General features: G+C 43.5%; 1 pseudogene; it reads left to right on the top strand.

Annotated features, from left to right (window-relative positions):
* The first annotated feature begins 6,864 nt into the window (after window positions 1-6,864).
* On the top strand, window positions 6,865-17,120 carry LOC123445653 (annotated as a pseudogene).
* The last annotated feature ends 1,899 nt before the right edge of the window (window positions 17,121-19,019 follow it).

Here is a 19,019-nt window from a genome sequence, read left to right as displayed (position 1 = left end):
GTCGCTTTGAGCGTCATGGAGCATTTGAGATGTTCCAGGAGTTGAAGTTTATCTTTCAGAAGAACGCCCGGATCGAGAGGTACGAGACCTCCGATAAATTCTATGCTTGCAAGATGGAGGAGAACTCGTCTGTCAGTGAACATGTGCTCAAAATGTCTGGATACTCAAACCGTCTAGCTGAGCTGGGGATTGAACTCCCGCAAGAAGCTATCACTGATAGAATCCTTCAATCGCTGCCGCCAAGCTATAAAGGCTTTGTGTTGAACTACAACATGCAAGGGATGAACAAGTCACCCGGCGAGTTGTTTGCGATGCTGAAAGTCGCAGAGTCTGAACTCCGTAAAGAACATCAAGTGTTGATGGTGAATAAGACCACTAGTTTCAAGAGAAACGACAAAGGCAAGAAGGGTAATTCAAAGAAGAGCGGCAAGCCTGTTGCCAATCCGACGAAGAAACCCAAAGCTGGACCTAAGCCTGAAACAAACTGCTACTATTGCAAGGGTATGGGTCACTAGAAGCGCAACTGCCCCAAGTATCTGGCTGATAAGAAGGCGGCCAAAGAAAAATAAGGTATATTTGATATACATGTTATTGATGTGTACTTAACCGGCTCTCGTAGTAGTGCCTGGGTATTCGATACCGGTTCTGCTGCTCATATTTGCAACTCGAAACAGGAACTGCAGAATAGACGAAGGCTGGCAAAAGATGAAGTGACGATGCGCGTAGGAAATGGTTCCAAGGTTGATGCAATCACCGTCGGCACAGTTTCACTTCAGTTACCATCAGGATTAGTGATGAACTTAAATCATTGTTATTTAGTGCCTGCGTTGAGCATGAACATTATATCTGGATCTTGTTTATTGCGAGACGGTTACTCTTTTAAGTCAGAGAATAATGGTTGTTCTATTTCTATGAGTAACATATTTTATGGTCATGCACCTGATGTGAGAGGATTGTTCATATTGAATCTTGATAGCGATACACATATACATAACATTGAGACCAAAAGAGTTAGAGTTAACAATGATAGCGCCATATTTTTGTGGCACTGCCGCTTAGGTCATATTGGTATAAAGCGCATGAAGAAACTCCATGCTGATGGACTTTTGGAGTCACTTGACACGTGCGAACCATGCCTCATGGGCAAGATGACTAAGACTCCATTCTCCGGAACTATGGAACGTGCAAGTGACTTGTTGGAAATCATACATACCGATGTGTGTGGTCCGATGAGCGTAGAGGCGCGCGGCGGATATCGTTATTTTCTCACCTTCACTGACGATTTGAGTAGATATGGTTATGTCTACTTGATGAAGCACAAGTCTGAAACATTTGAAAAGTTCAAGCAATTTCAGAGTGAAGTGGAAAATCATCGTAACAAGAAGATCAAGTTCCTACGGTCTGATCGTGGGGGTGAATATTTGAGTTTCGAGTTTGGTGCTCACTTAAGACAATGTGGAATTGTTTCACAGTTGACACTGCCTGGAACACCACAGCGTAATGGTGTGTCCGAACGTCGTAATCATACTTTACTAGAGATGGTGCGATCTATGATGTCTCTTACCGATTTGCCGTTATCGTTTTGGGGTTATGCATTAGAAACAGCTGCATTCACTTTAAATAGGGCACCATCAAAATCCGTTGAGACGACACCATACGAACTGTGGTATGGCAAAAGGCCAAAGTTGTCGTTTCTTAAAGTTTGGGGATGTGATGCTTATGTCAAAAAGCTTCAGCCTGAAAAGCTGGAACCCAAAGCGGAAAAGTGCATCTTCATAGGTTGCCCAAAAGAGACAGTTGGGTACACCTTCTATCTCAAATCCGAGGGCAAAGTGTTTGTTCCTAAAAACGGAGCTTTTCTCGAGAAGGAGTTTCTCTCGAGAGAATTGAGTGGGAGGAAGATAGAACTTGACGAGGTTGTCGAACCTCTCATCCCTCAGGATGGTGGCGCAGGACAAGGGGAACCCTCTGTTGTTGCGACGTCAGTTGAGGAGGAAGTTAATGATAATGATCATGAAACTCCGGTTCAAGTTTCTATCGAACCACGCAGGTCGACGAGACCACGTACTACTCCAGAGTGGTATGGTAATCCCGTCTTGTCAATCATGTTGTTAGACAACAATGAACGTGCAAATTATGAAGAAGCAATGGTGGGCCCAGATTCCAACAAATGGCTAGAAGCCATGAAGTCCGAGATAGGATCCATGTATGAGAACAAAGTGTGGACTTTGGAAGTACTACCTGAGGGCCGCAAGGCTATTCAGAACAAATGGATCTTTAAGAGGAAGACGGACGCTGACGGCAATGTGACCGTTTATAAAGCTCGACTTGTGGCAAAGGGTTTTTCACAAGTTCAAGGAGTTGACTACGATGAGACATTCTCACCCGTAGCGATGCTTAAGTCCGTCAGAATCATGTTAGCAATAGCTGCATTTTTCGATTATGAAATCTGGCAGATGGATGTCAAAACGGCGTTCCTTAACGGTTTCCTTAAGGAAGAGTTGTATATGATACAACCCGAAGGTTTTGTCGATCCTAAGAATGCTAACAAGGTGTGCAAGCTCCAGCGATCCATTTATGGATTGGTGCAAGCATCTCGGAGTTGGAACAAGTGCTTTGATGAGGTGACCAAAGCATTTGGGTTTATACAAGTGGTTGGAGAATCTTGTATTTACAAGAAAGTGAGTGGGAGCTCTGTGGCGTTTCTAATATTATATGTGGATGACATATTGCTGATTGGAAACAACGTGGAGTTTTTGGAGAGCATAAAAGATTACTTGAATAAAAGTTTCTCTATGAAGGACCTAGGAGAAGCTGCTTACATTCTAGGCATTAAGATCTATAGGGATAGATCAAAACGCCTGATAGGATTTTCACAAAGCACATACCTTGATAAAGTTTTGAAGAGGTTCAAAATGGAACAGTCCAAGAAAGGGTTCTTGCCAGTTTTACAAGGTACGAGATTGAGTAAGACTCAGTGCCCAGCAACTGATGAAGATAGAGAGCATATGCGCTCCGTCCCCTATGCTTCAGCCATAGGTTCTATCATGTATGCAATGCTATGCACTAGACCGGATGTTAGCCTGGCCATAAGTATGGCAGGTAGGTTCCAGAGTAATCCAGGAGTGGATCACTGGACGGCGGTCAAGAATATCCTGAAGTACCTGAAAAGGACTAAGGAGATGTTTCTCGTGTATGGAGGTGACGAAGAGCTCACCGTAAAAGGTTACGTCGATGCAAGCTTTGACACAGATCCGGACGACTCTAAGTCGCAAACCGGATACGTATTTATTCTTAATGGGGGTGCGGTAAGCTGGTGCAGTTCCAAGCAGAGCGTCGTAGCAGATTCTACATGTGAAGCAGAGTACATGGCTGCCTCGGAGGCAGCTAAGGAGGGTGTCTGGATGAAGCAATTCATGACGGATCTTGGAGTGGTGCCAAGCGCACTGAATCCAATAACCTTGTTCTGTGACAACACGGGTGCCATTGCCCTAGCAAAGGAACCTCGGTTTCACAAGAAGTCCAGACACATCAAACGACGCTTCAACCTCATCCGCGACTACATCGAAGGAGAGGACGTAAATATATGCAAAGTGCACACGGATCTGAATGTAGCAGACCCGCTGACTAAACCTCTTTCACGGGCAAAGCATGATCAACACCAGAACTGTATGGGTGTTAGATTTATTACAATGTAATTCGCATAATGATGTGAGGGCTAGATTATTGACTCTAGTGCAAGTGGGAGACTGTTGGAATTATGCCCTAGAGGCAATAATAAATATAGTTACTATTATAATTCCTGTATCAAGATAATCGTTTATTATCCATGCTATAATTGTATTGAATGAAGACTCATTTACATGTGTGGATACATAGACAAAACACCGTCCCTAGCAAGCCTCTAGTTGGCTAGCCAGTTGATCAAAGATAGTCAGTGTCTTCTGATTATGAACAAGGTGTTGTTGCTTGATAACTGGATCACGTCATTAGGAGAATCACGTGATGGACTAGACCCAAACTAATAGATGGAGCATGTTGATCGTGTCATTTTGTTGCTACTGTTTTCTGCGTGTCAAGTATTTATTCCTATGACCTTGAGATCATATAATTCACTGACACCGGAGGAATGCTTTGTGTGTATCAAACGTCGCAACGTAACTGGGTGACTATAAAGATGCTCTACAGGTATCTCCGAAGGTGTTAGTTGAGTTAGTATGAATCAAGACTGGGATTTGTCACTCCGTGTGACGGAGAGGTATCTCGGGGCCCACTCGGTAATACAACATCACACACAAGCCTTGCAAGCAATGTGACTTAGTGTAAGTTGCGGGATCTTGTATTACGGAACGAGTAAATAGACTTGCCGGTAAACGAGATTGAAATAGGTATGCGGATGCTGACGATCGAATCTCGGGCAAGTAACATACCGAAGGACAAAGGGAATGACATACGGGATTATATGAATCCTTGACACTGAGGTTCAAACGATAAGATCTTCGTAGAATATGTAGGATCCAATATGGGCATCCAGGTCCCGCTATTGGATATTGACCGAGGAGTCTCTCGGGTCATGTCTACATAGTTCTCGAACCCGCAGGGTCTGCACACTTAAGGTTCGACGTTGTTTTATGCGTATTTGAGTTATATGGTTGGTTACCGAATGTTGTTCAGAGTCCCGGATGAGATCACGGACGTCACGAGGGTTTACGGAATGGTCCAGAAACGAAGATTGATATATAGGATGACCTCATTTGATTACCGGAAGGTTTTCGGAGTTACCGGGAATGACGAATGGGTTCCAGGAGTTCACCGGGGGGGGGCAACCCACCCCGGGGAAGCCCATAGGCCTTGAGGGTGGCGCACCAGCCCTTAGTGGGCTGGTGGGGCAGCCCAAAAAGGCCCTATGCGCCTAGGAAAGAAAATCAAAGAGAAAAGAAAAAAAAAAGGGGAGGTGGGAAGGGAAGGAAGGACTCCCACCCACCAAACCAAGTCCAACTCGGTTTGGGGGGGGGAGCCTTCCCCCTTGGACTCGGCCGACCCCCTTGGGACTCGGCAAGGTCCCCTCCCTCCCACCTATATATACGGAGGTTTTAGGGCTGATTTGAGGCGACTTTTCCACGGCAGCCCGACCACATACCTCCACGGTTTTTCCTCTAGATCGCGTTTCTGCGGAGCTCGGGTGGAGCCCTGCTGAGACAAGGTCATCACCAACCTCCGGAGCGCCGCCACGCTGCCGGAGAACTCTTCTACCTCTCCGTCTCTCTTGCTGGATCAAGAAGGCCGAGATCATCGTCGAGCTGTACGTGTGCTGAACGCGGAGGTGCCGTCCGTTCGGTACTAGATCGTGGGACTGATCGCGGGATTGTTCGCGGGGCGGATCGAGGAACGTGAGGACGTTCCACTATATCAACCGTGTTCACTAACGCTTGTGTTGTACGGTCTACAAGGGTAAGTAGATCACTCATCCCCTCTCGTAGATGGACATCACCATGATAGGTCTTCGTGCGCGTAGGAAAATTTTTGTTTCCCATGCGACGTTCCCCAACAGGAATCACGACGGATCTCATCGCCGGAGGATGAGGACCAGGTGGAGGTGCCCAACATGGGGTAGTCCGAGTGTCGGGGAGGTGGGGGTAGGTCGGTGATGGCCCGGATGGCCAGGCCTTGCTACTTCATGAGGCCCCGGGCTTCCTCTACGACCTTCTTGAGTTACCCATATGTCACAAATGGTCCAACAAAAGCAAAGCGTCTTTAGATTTGCCTTGGTGCCTGACCTCCTATTTGACGCTCTTTACGGCAAATGTAGGTTGCCGCATAGTGGCTCGTCTGAGCGGGCATGCCCATGCACGGACCATAGAGAGGTTGGGGCCAATGAGTATAGCGGACGTTCTATTTTACGATGTTGGTCTGCTGTAGCAGCCTATTCACTCCAGCGAAAACACGGACAGTTTTGGAAATACTATTTTTTTAAACATAAATACTTTATGAACATGTAAGCAGAATTTGAAAATGGATATATTAAATTCCAAAATGATGAGCCTTTCGTGATGTGATTCTGTGTTATCCGCTAACTAACATATATTTATATGTGGAAATTTCCTTGTCGCTGGTTGCTTGAGTATATTGGTGCTACCGTATCACATGGTGCCACTGCTTTTTTTAGGTGATGGGAGGGTGCACGGGATTGATTTAAAAAGTCGTTGACCATGTAAAAATTGTAAATCAAATCAAAAACTGAATACCTCAATTAAATTTAAGAGCTTCAAACTTAAAAAAAAATTATGAATTAAAAGAATTGAATGAGAGTGGTCCATAAAAAAATGTTGACCCAGTCAAAGTCGGGTGACCTAATTCTAAATTGAAGAGCTTCAAAATTTAAAAAATATTGTGATTTAAAAGAATTGAGTGAGAATGCTCCTTAAAAAATTGTTAACCCGATCAAAATCGGGTGACCTAATTGAAAATTGAAGGCCTTAATCAATTGTGATGCCTTAAAAATTAGGAAACATAATGTATAATTTTTTTGAATAAGAGAGCTTTGAGAAATTATTGACACTGTAAAGAACGGAGGACTCAATTTTAATTGAAGACCTCAATTGAAGGTGTACCTTTTAAGGGCATGTTTAGGACTACTCCATTTCATTAAAATCAGCTTTACTTTATGAAATTCGTTTTGAAGCAGTTTCATACAGAAGCTATATCACTATGAAGATAATGTTTGGCTTTTATCTAGCTCCAGCTTCAATAAAATAAATTTTGATGAAAAAAATATATTTGATTGGTTGTGAGAAAAGAAATGAAGGGGTATCCATTAACTGACGGTGGTGGCGATGGAGATCAAGGGCTGTACAATGCTCAGTTTTCTTGTGCCAAAAAACAGAAAAGGAGCGCCGTGGTCGAACTGACCGAGCCACACCGGCGGACCGGGTCGCTCTACGGCGGCCGCCGCCGCCGCCGCATTCGGCCCCGTCACCCTCCAATCCGGCTTGGTCCGTCCGCTTCCTCCTGACGCCGCCTCAATCTCCTCCCTCACGTCGGGATGGATAGACCTCCTCCGCTGCCTGCACCACTACGATGCCGATGCGTCTCTCCGCAGGCCACAGCGCGCGTGGATGGGTGAGCCGACGGATTGGGGGGCGTCTAGATCAGTGCGCCACTGCCGCTCCACCGGGGCAGCCCCAGGCAGAGCTGACTGGCTCGCCGGTCAGCAACTCCCCGATCGAGTTGGGGGTAATGCTCAGGACACTAACATCTACCCCTAGTACTGTGTTTTCTTACAGCATTAATTTAATTGTACTACTGGTGCTAGATTGCGTCAAGTACATCATGCAGTGGTGGTTCTTCAACCAGATCCATGAATTTTTCTGCTTTGACCGACAGTAAAGGTGACTCAAGCCAAACCCGTAGACTCAAACTCCTTTCTGCACATATGTTGTTTGATGGAATGTCCCACCTAATTTCTGCAAGACATGGCTTTGCTGGTCTCGAGTATTACCGTCACTGATTCAACGGTTTTCATAACTTCATGTAGCAAGTGCATTTGCTGATTTTGTGTCTTTATATGTATATGCTTCCTTTTAAACTGACAAAAAAATAATTTTTGTCATCTCTGAATCTTCTCCTTTTTTGGTTACTTCCATCTTCTTGTTCTACGTGGCACTGGCACATTCTCAAGACTTCAGCTGTATTGGTCCAGTTACTAATCCAGTTATCATTTTTGTTCTCCACAAGGCTATTTGACTAAAGCTGTATTGGATGCACATATTTATCGCACTATTGATCAACCTAGCTATGACAAACCTTTTGTGGCATGCCGTGGGGCATCATCTACTCCCTCCGTTCCTAAATATAAGTCTTTTTAGAGGTTCCACTAAAAGACTACATACGGATGTATATAGACATATTTTAGAGAGTAGATCCATTCATTTTGTTTCGTATGTAGTCTCCTAATAAAATCTTCAAAAAGACTTATATTTAGGAACGGAGGGGGTAGTTAAGAAATTAGGATGCCCAAGCCGGTAATTTGTTATGTCAGAAGGTTCAGTTACCTGTCCCTATTGCTTTACGTCACCCAAGTAACAAAGCCGCCCCGGTGCTGGCCTACTCCCCGCTGAAAGGACTAGTTTATTTCCAATTAGGCAACCTAATTATCTCAAATGAATGTTATATCCCGATTCTGAGTTATTGCAAGACTGGACATGATTGGTTGAAGAAGTAAAGTACGTACCAAACTTGCAACCCGACAATTCAATGCTCATACGGGCTCCCATTTTCCTAAGCAAGAATCTGCAGGTCTAGCTAGCTCATACCACCATTCTCTTCTCCACTTTGTACTGCAATTGTGTTTATAACCTTCAAGCACAAGTACTTACAGTACATAACTAACAAAGAGGTGCTGATGCAAAATGTAGAGAACTAACAAACAAAGTGACACTATTGTAACATGAGTTCTAAACACATTGCATTTTTCTTATAGAAACCAATGGAATAAAGGTAATTGGCGTGTTGTTGTGAGTTCGTCTTCTGGTCCCTACATCTTCTATCTCTCTCATTGATGTGCTCCCTTGTGTGGAACTAAGTAGGAGGACCTCTTTTTTACTATGAAGATGATAATCCAGTTATCCTTTTTGTTCTCCAAAGAGCTATTCGATTTCATCTCTTTTGTCTGTTTGCACTTTGTCTCTTTGTGGCTCTGCCTGTGACATCGTTTTTTCTCTGCAAACTTGATTTCGAATTCCCCTTAAAAGTGTCTCGTAAATGATAATTTCACTGGAATCTTGATATTAAATATGATTTTTGGAATCTATTGCTGGTTGAGCCATAAAGCTTTTGAGAGTAATAATTTCGGCTACAGTTTGGAGCCGTTTCATTGGCTATTGAACTTTTGCAATGTACGTCAAACCTTTTGTAGCATCCTTCGGGGCATCATCTAGTTAATTAAGAAACAAAGATGCCCCTGCCGGCAACGTGCTATGCCAAGAAGGTTCAGTCAGCTGTCCCTATTACTGTACGTCAACCATGCCGTCCTGGTGCTGAGCTACTGCCAAGGTGTAGCTTATTTCTATTTAGGCCATCTAATCATCTAAAAAGAATACCAAACCAGTAGTGCTCATCAGCTATTGCAAGAATGACACGATTGGTTAAAGAAGTAGGTGAAGTACCAAATGCATCCACTTGCCCCCCCCCCCCCCCCCCCCAAACAATTCAATACTTGCACTCCTGGCTAGCTCATACCACCATTCTGTTCTAGCTGACCAAGCAACGCCTTAGTTTATAATCTGTAGGAGCCACCAGTTCGTCATTAGATGGGTTTTTATGAACTTACGAAACATAGGGTGATTCACATATGAAACTGAAGACTTAAGCGGTAGCCCGGTGGTAGGTGACACTAATGGAAACGGGTCATTAGTCCTGGTTTCAGAGAGCCTTTAGTCCCGCCCAAACTTTTAGTCTTGCTTGGGTCACGAACCGGGCCTAAAGGTGCTCCACGTGGCCGTTGTGGGACGCGAGGGCAGGAGGACCTTTAGTTTCGGTTGGTAAAACCGACCGGGACTAAAAGGCGGTCGCGCGTCAGCAGCAGCCAGGCGCAGGGTTTATTTTTTTAAGGAGAGGTTTAGGGGTTTTGAGGGTTTAGGGTTTCATATTGTGTTTTCCCTTTTTTTTTGTCCATCATTTTTTTCTTTATGCCTGTTGGTGTTCTCGACCGGTGCCAACTAGATGCTAGCTAGTACGTACATATAGCAATTAAAAAAATGTTAAACGACATCGTCATGAACGTAAAGAGAAATGACATATTTTTCTCTATGTTTGGTCGAACAACAAGTTTCCGTATATCTATTCGACGCTATTACATATAGTACACGTTCGTGCATATATACAATCATCTCCTGCGATCCCTAACCTAGCTAAAATATATATCTATCTATTACCAACATCGCTACTGAAATTCGGATAATATTCTCCGTCTGTAGGTATGACATGCTCAACAAAGAATCCCGCCAATTCCCGCAAACGTACTATCCACTTAAATTATTCTCGGCTTCTGCGTCAAGCGGTACTTTACGAGAATATAGTTCAATCAAAATAATAATCAAGTATGATAATAGTATTGAAACTAGAATGAATGAGAGATGTGCGGAACTAGATATTAGAAAAGGAGGATGACCCCCGGCCTCATGCGGCCACTTTATTGATTATTTTCGAGGTCTTTACAAAGTATTACAACAATATGCCTGATTCTATCATCTTGGCAACATCTGTCGTTTTCTCTATCAATATGATGAAGGGGTGCTAGCTGGGCCAAATACCCAGACCACTCACCTAAGCCTAACATCAAAAGTCGAAAGCCCCAGCCGAGCCACATATCGGGTCTGGGGCACAAACCGGTCTGACACACTCACATGTGTCGTCGTCACCATCTTCCACAGGTCCGTCTTTAAAGCAAATACTGAGGTTACTACCTTGTCTGGCCACTCTGCCATCGACATCACCATGACGCCAGACAACTACCTCCTCCTGCGCGAGTCCATCTCCGCACATCGGGCACCGAGTCTCCACTGCACCACGCCGTCGAGATCCGCCGCCATCAATGGGTAAGATAAAGCACCACTCCACCAAAGAAGCCGCCCACTGGTCCCTCGATCCCTTGTACGCCTCCAAGAATGACGCCCCCAAGGAGGAAACGACGCCAATGCGACATTGTCATCTGATCTACTGATCTAGGATTTTCCCCGGAGGTAGCAGATAGAGGTCTGGAGCTTCTCCACAGTGATGCCTTCGAGAAGGTAACGAGACAAAAGAGTGCCGCCATCGCCGGTCTTGGCATCAAGCTGAGAACGAGGTTTTCACACATATAAGCATTAAGCCTATATGTGTATATGCTTCCTTTTAAACTGACAAACAATTAATTTTGTCATCTATGAATATTCTCCTTTTTGGTTATTTTCATGTTCTGGTTTTAGGTGACAGAGATTGAAGAATTCAGTTGTATTGGACCAGATCCTGTTGTATGCATAGTGAGGCACTTCTTTCTTCAATTGGACACTGAAGACCTGAAAAACAGCCATACTGCGAATATATATTTAGTTCTTTTTTTTTTGTCGTAAGCATACTTCTCAAATATTTTGCACTATCAAGTATCATCACATATCTTAATTTGGGTCTACCCTTTTTAACTATTAAAAACTTATAGTACAGAATTAACAACGAAGGAGATGCTAATGCAAAATGTAGACAGCTAATCAAACAAAGAGAGCTATTTGTTCACTCATGTGTCATGTTTGGAACTCTTTTCTAGTCACAGGTGATGGTCCTGTATTTCATTTCTTCTCTTTTGTGTGCTTACAGTTTGTCTCTTTGTTTTTCTGGAGTGTGCAGGAGAGCTGCGTATCATTGCATTAAGAAGGAAAAAACAGAACACACACACGTCTAAGGAACACAACATAAGTGCGCCGCTGACTGTAAAACGACCTCGACCAGGACACTAGTAGGTGGGCAAAGCAAGCTACGACAACCTCTAGCTCCCGCAAGAAAACACTGGTACTTCTCCTCCAAAATCTGCTCGAGGATGATACACACACCGGGGGCAACCACATTAAGCACGAATTTCCCATAAAAGTGTTTCAACTCCAGCCTCATATCTGCTTTGAACTGTTGTTCAATGTATGACAAACTGGCATCCTTTGGGGCATCCTCTAGTTAAGATATAAAGATGCCTCAGCCGGCAACGTGCTATGTCACAAGGTTGAGTTAGCTGTCCCCCTATTACTTTATGCCGACCAAGTAACAATGTTGTCCTGATGCTGAGCTACTGCCGGCTGGAGGGGGTAGTTTATTTATAATTGTAATTAGGCAACCTAATCGTCGAAAAAGAACACTAGTAGGTACAGAACCACTTGTTCCCCAACAATTCAATACTCGCATTGGCTTCCATTTTTCCTCAGAAACTATCATCTGTACCTCAAGCTAGTTCATACAATCATTCTCTTCTCCACCCTGGATTGCAATTGTGTTTTCCTGTGTTCTACTCGTGTTGGTAGCTCTGAGCGTTCCAACAGCAGAGGTAGTGCCATCCATTGTGAAGGAAAGGTGTCCAGCTAGCTCCTGCGCCAGTACGGGTGACTGCAACCCGTCGTCCTGGTAAAAAAAAAATTGTCTTTCTTAGTCTGCTCTTGTGGATCTCTCACATCCTATGAATTGCGTGTCTTCGCTGATGTTAACTGGAACGTTCAGCCATGTGCTAATTATAGTCTGTAAACTGTAAATTATCTTTCTGGTTTGCCCAGCAGATCTCTGAAGTTTGGTCGCTTGGGAGAACGCTGGTATCGAGGTTGAGGTTCACTGTCTTGGATATTATTGCCGTTTCGGTCCCACTTGTCTTCGACAACACCAGGTATACTCTCTTCCCTCTATTCTTGTTAACGTCATAGGTTTAGCTTAAGCGCAACAATTAACACCGACCATTTGTTTGCTATAAAGCCCCTATCTGTCAAAACCAATTGATCCACACAAACATCCAGTAAATGGCCAAAATGCAGCTCTGATTCCCCGTGTTCTCTCTGCCCCCCTCTCCAGGTTCAGCGCCAAGGATCTCACCGTGGGGAGTGCTAAGGTACTCACATTTTTTTTCCAATTCTCCTGAGAGAGGCATATTTACCTGAAGATCTAGCTTGCTCACACCACCATTATCTTCTCTGCCCTGTGTGTGTTTCTGCAGTTGTGGTTCCGTGTGTGCATCTGCGAGCTCTGAGCCTCTGAGCAGTCCGATGGCAGAGCTGGTGGCCACCATGGTGGTTGGGCCGCTGCTGTCCATTGTGAAGCAGAAGGCGTCCAGCTACCTTCTGGACAAGTACAAGGTGATGCAGGGAATGGAAGAGCAGCACAGAGTGCTCAAGCGCAAGCTCCGTGCCATACTGGACGTCATTGCCGACGCCGAGCAGGCGGCGTCCCACAGAGATGGTGCCATGGCCTGGCTGGAAGAAGTCAAGAGGGTGGCCTACGAGGCAAACGAGGTCTTCGACGAGTTCAATTACGAGGCACTCCGACGCGAGGCCAAGAAGAACGGGCACTATAGCAAGCTCGGATTCGATGCAGTGAAGCTCTTTCCCACTCACAACCGTTTTGTGTTCCGTGACAAAATGGGGAAGAAACTGTGCAGGATCGTGCAGGCCATTGAGGTCCTTGTGGCTGAGATGAACACCTTTGAGTTTAAATATCAGCACCAAGCACCGGCATCCATGCAGTGGAGGCAGACGGATCATGTTATCTTCGATCCAAAGACAATAATCAGCAGATCGAGAGACCAAGATACTAAAAACATTGTTGCTACACTACTTGGTCACGGTAGCAATGAAAGTCTCATGGTTTTTCCCATTGTTGGAGTAGGGGGGCTAGGCAAGACCACCTTAGCGCAGCTCATTTACAATGAACCTGAAGTTCACAAGCATTTTGAGTTGTTGATATGGGTTTGTGTCTCTGACAGCTTTGATGTGGATTCCCTGGCTAGCACTATTGTTGAAGAAGCAACTCCAAACAGAAGTACAGGTGAATCAGCTTCCAAGAAAAGGCCACTGGATAGGCTTCAAGATGCACTAAGCGGGCGTAGGTATCTCCTTGTATTGGATGACGTCTGGAACCGAGATAACCATAAGTGGCAAAAGCTCAAGACTCGCCTTACACATGGTGGCAAGGGTAGTGTGGTTCTGACAACTACTCGTGATAAAGGAGTTGCAGAAATAATGGGTTCAGTGAAACCCTATGATCTCTCAGAGTTGGAAGATGACTTCATAAAGGAAATTATCGAGACAAGAGCATTCACTTTGCAGAAGGAAAAAAAAAGGCCTGCCGAACTAGTGGTTGCTGAGATTGTGAAAAGATGTCGTGGATCTCCATTGGCCGCAACAGCACTGGGTTCTGTACTGCGTACAAAGACAAGCGAAGAAGAGTGGAAGGCTATAGCAACCGTAAGTAACATTTGCACTGAGGAGTCTGGAATATTACCAATACTCAAGCTCAGCTATAATGACTTGTCGTCGCAGATGAAGCAGTGCTTTTCTTTCTGTGCCGTGTTTCCCAAGGATTATGAGATTAATGTGGACAAGCTGATCAAACTATGGATTGCACACGGCTTTATTCAGGACCAAAAAGAAGTCCGTGCTGAAACCATTGGCAAATGGATCTTCAGCGAGCTGGCCTCAAGGTCATTCTTTGTGGATGTGGAGCAAGTCCGAGTCTCATTCATCGAGAGATGGGGGAGGGAAAATTATTCCAAACATAGATGTAAAATTCACGACCTGATGCATGATGTTGCACTATCTACAATGGAAAAAGAATGTGCTCTTGCACCTGAGAAACCAGGCAAGGTAGAGTGGCTTTCAGATACAGCTCGTCACTTACTTTTGCCTTGTGAAAAACCAGCAAGTATTTTGAATGATTCTCTGGAAAAAAGATCTCCGGCTATCCAGACACTTCTGTTCAATCGTTATGTGACAGAGTCATTGCATAATTTGTCAAAATACAGCTCTCTGAAAGCATTACAGCTCCACACATCGAGCAGGTCATTTTCTTTGAAATCAAAGCATCTGCATCACCTAAGGTACCTTGATCTCTCAAGTAGTGGTATTGAAGCACTTCCTGAAGATATCAGCATTCTATACAACCTGCAAACACTGAACATCTCTGACTGCGAACAACTTTGTCGGCTTCCAAGGCAAATGAAGTATATGACTGCACTTCGTCACCTCTACACCCATGGTTGTCCAAATATGAAGAGCATGCCTGGTGACCTACAAAAACTCATATCCCTACAGACACTTACATGTTTTATAGTAGGTCCTGCTGGGTCTGAGTGCAGTAGTGTTAGAGAGTTGCAGCAGTTAAACCTTGGTGGTCAGCTAGAGTTACATCAACTAGAGAATGTAACAAAAAAAGATGCAGAAGACGCAAATCTCGAAAAAAAAAAAGGAGCTCCTAGAACTGACATTAAGATGGACTATTAGTTCTAGTGATGATGTAACAGTGCTTGAGGGTCTGAAACCTCATAATGGGTTGCAGGCTATAAGGATAGAATCCTATGGAGGCACCACCTTTCCAACGTGGATGGTTATGTCCCGAAACATGGTTGAGATCCATCTTTCCGATTGTAAAAAACTGCGATGGTTATTTAGTTGTGATACCTCCATCACTTTTCCAAATCTGAAGGTGCTTACACTACGAGGTCTGGAATGTCTGGAAGGATTGTGGGAAATAACAAATGAGGAACAAAATGAAGAGATAATATTTCCTCAGCTTGAGAAGATGTGTGTTATAGATTGTCCAAAGCTGACAATGAAAGCTAAAGCACCAAAGCTGACTCGATTAGACTTTGAAGGAGGCGAAGAAGAACTATTCCTGTGGGTAGCTAGATATTTGACTTCACTGACCAATCTGAATCTGCAGAACCGTAAAGACACGGAAACAACCTCGGCAGCGGTAGCTGATCATAGTTATACACAAGTGGTGAACGCCAGGGGAAAATGGAATCATCATGATTTCCCCCTGGCAGATCTGCAGTTAACTGGCTTCAAGTCGGGTGTAACTGAGCTATGTGCATGTTTTAAACAGCTTCAGCAGTTGATCATTACAGATTGTGCTGCCCTTGTCCACTGGCCAGAGAAAGAGTTCCAAAGCTTGGTATCCTTGAGGAGTCTAGAGATTTTTTTCTGCAAACAATTGGTTGGATACGCACATACTGCTGCAGCTGAGCCATCAACAGTATCAGAACCGTCGAGTCAGCTCCTGCCACATCTTGAGTATCTCTGGATAACTGATTGTGGAAGCATGGTAGAAATCTTTAAACTCCCTGTATCCCTGAGGATAATGGGAATTATGGATTGCAATAAGCTCAAGTCCATATTCAGCAGGAGTCTGCAGCAGGGAGAGTCAGCAGTATCAATTCTTCAATCACCTGTACATTCCGAGGTGTTATCATCATCAGCCATAACCAGGGTGAAACATTTTCCCGTTCCATGTTTAGAAGAGATAGTCATAGAAAGGTGTGACAGCCTAACAGTGGTCCTGGATCTCCCCCCATCCCTCAAGATAGTTGCAGTTTCTGAGTGCTGCGAGTTTAGATTAGTGGAATCTCACTCGGGAGAGTTTCCATCACTGGAGAGCCTCGACATCTCGGATTGCAAAACCATGTCATCCCTACCCGATGGTCCGCAATCATACGCATCTCTCAAGTATCTAAGGATTCGAAACTGTCCTGGTATAAAGAGGCTCCCTGCAGGCCTGCGGCAGCATCTAAGCAGCATTGAGGAGAAAGATCTAGATGCCCGCTATCAAGGTACAATATCCATCTCTTTTAGCTCGTCATATTTCAACAACAAATTCAGAATCCTAGCAGATATATATACTACAACTCGGTTTGGATCCAAAGTCTCTAACCTGCTAGCTAGGTACTACTAGAACGTAATTTAAAGGAAGAGGGTCTTGATTTTCTTCCTTTTCAGTGTAACAGCAAACATGCATGTTACATACACGTGTACACTTGGTAATTAGTAAGTACTATACTGCACTAGAGAGTACAACATTGGTAATCAAGTAGTCATCACAGATAATGGTAACAGCATGATGTAAATTCTTCGTTCCTCGAGCTTTGCCAGTGTAAACTTATAAATTTGTTGTGACATCATTTGTGAACAGAGCCTACCCTGCTGAAGCCCAAGACATGGAGAAATGCCTTTCGCAGAGATTAGCGAGCTGTCAAGACGCAACACCATCACCATGGGGAGGTCACACCATCACAATGGGAAGGTACAAACAATCAGCAGCAGGATCTATTTCCTGGTGTTGATGGTGCACGGCAGAACTGTTTCCGCGCATACAGCCTGGAATATATTTTAATTATTATGTCACTGTATTTTCAGAACGGTAGAATATGTGTTGCCGTGCTTTTGTTTATGAGTAAAGAATTATGTGACACTTAATTTAATTATTAGGACACTGTATTTTCCTGTCCAAGGAATGCACCAAGTTATGTTATGTGCGTTCTCTGGTTTTGATTTCGAACACACTAGCTGTATGTAACTCAGATAGATGATGAGCTTTTATATATCTCCTTCAGTGTGATTTCAGTACTCACTGTATCACCGACTGCATGTGTGAGCTGCTACTCTCTTTGTAATGTAAGAGCAAATGGCATTCGGCGTTTTGTTCGTCAGTAGTCCCATTTTGAGCACAGTTTAGTCAGGAGTTAATTTTCATGTTTTATTGTAGGAAACAGAGCAAGTGTCCACTCTGCTTTCAGGTTAGCAATATTTGGGACAATTCTGTGGGGCTCAGATTTTTGCAGCTGTGACCCTTAGGCCCTGTTTGATAACAAAAAAATTTCGTAGTATTTTTAGAATACTGCAGTTTTGGAGATTATCATAGTTTTATTTACAATGAGGTGTTTGGTTGCCTCTAAGAATTGTGATTTTAAAACTGCAGTATTGAAAAAACTGTGGTTTTTCCTCTGCATAAAAAAAAAGAACCCCAGACCTCTTTTTAAAAAACAGAGAAGGCGAAAAGAAGGGGTGGGACGTTGTTATCTTCTTCCCGTGTACTTGCTCAATCTAAATTGCAGTTATATGTGGCGTAATCAAACAGTTTCTCTACATTGTGAATACTGCAAAAAATGTTGTTATATTAAAACCATGGTATTTTCTATCTACACGTAAAATTAATGCAGTTTTTAATACTTTAGTTTTTTTACTACTAATTGTTCCAGTCAGACAAAGCATCCATGTACAGGACCTATCAGGTGATACCAGGCTACCGATTTAAAAATTTCTAATTTAAATATTTCCAAAACTTCCGAAGAAAAACCATGGGTGCTCACAGCACATGTTTAGATAACCCGTAAAAACTTCAGATCAAAATTCGAAATATATGCCGAGGAAAAAGAAGAGAAATCCGTCATGAATAGTGTCAAAAGAAGACACAAGCTGGAATGACACTATTTCACATCTGAATTTGTCTTTTTTGGTTCTCCATGTTTATTTCGAATTTGATCTGAAATTTTCATCGTTTGTCGAAATATGTGTTAAGAAGATCTATGATTTTTGTTTTAGATTTTTTTGGAATGTTTAAATTTGAATGTTTCAACTTTATAGCATGTGAGCATGTGAGCATGTGAGCGTTGGTATCACTGGATATTTTCCCCCTGAAACACTCAACACTCATGGTTGTGTGTTTTCTCAGTGTTTATGTGCAGCTGCATCTTGGACTTGGTGGTCTCTGGTTTACCTTTAGCTAGCCTTGCAATATCGTCATGTGGCTAGTGTGTTTGGCTAATCTTGTACTGTAATTAATTTCTGAAGGGAAAATAATGTACTCCTATATGCTTGAACAATGTTCTCATGGAAAAAATATATATGCTGGCAGTGTGTTATACCCTCAATTTTTTTTGTTTGTCATCATGCAGGGATTTGAAGTCATGGACTTGCCATCATCATGTGAAATGCTATGTAATTTCTACACTGCCACTAGTCTTGGGACAAAAATCCTATCCGATCGACTTTGCATCCCAAGGCGCGTTTCATTATACACAATTAATACTTTGTTGACAACTACTCCCTACTTTTTGGTTTATAGGGCTTAAATCTGAAATCTCATCAACCAAGGTGAATTGTGAGTGGATGGCACTAATTTTAACTAGCCAATGAAATATTTCTCACATACTCCCTCTGTCCCAAAATAACTGTCTCAACTTTATACTAGCTCTAATACAAAGTTGTACTAAGCTTAAGACACTTATTTTGGGACGGAGGGAGTATTCAATTTCCAAGGCAATAAATGTAGCATCCTCCTTCTCATTGGACTTGCATGGTGGATGTAAAAAAGATGCATGCATAGCCACTCATCTCCTTTCTCTAAACTCTATGAATTAAATATGGTGTGGGACTCAAAGCACTTCAACTCAATTAGACTCAAAATGAGCCTAATGTAATGGAAATCTAAAATTTTTGAGATGAGCCCTATAAACCGGAAAGGAA

The sequence above is a fragment of the Hordeum vulgare genome, chromosome 3H (assembly GCF_904849725.1).
Source record: "Hordeum vulgare subsp. vulgare chromosome 3H, MorexV3_pseudomolecules_assembly, whole genome shotgun sequence".
NCBI classification, from domain to species: domain Eukaryota; kingdom Viridiplantae; phylum Streptophyta; class Magnoliopsida; order Poales; family Poaceae; genus Hordeum; species Hordeum vulgare.
This window is presented reverse-complemented; position numbering and strand designations above follow the sequence as displayed.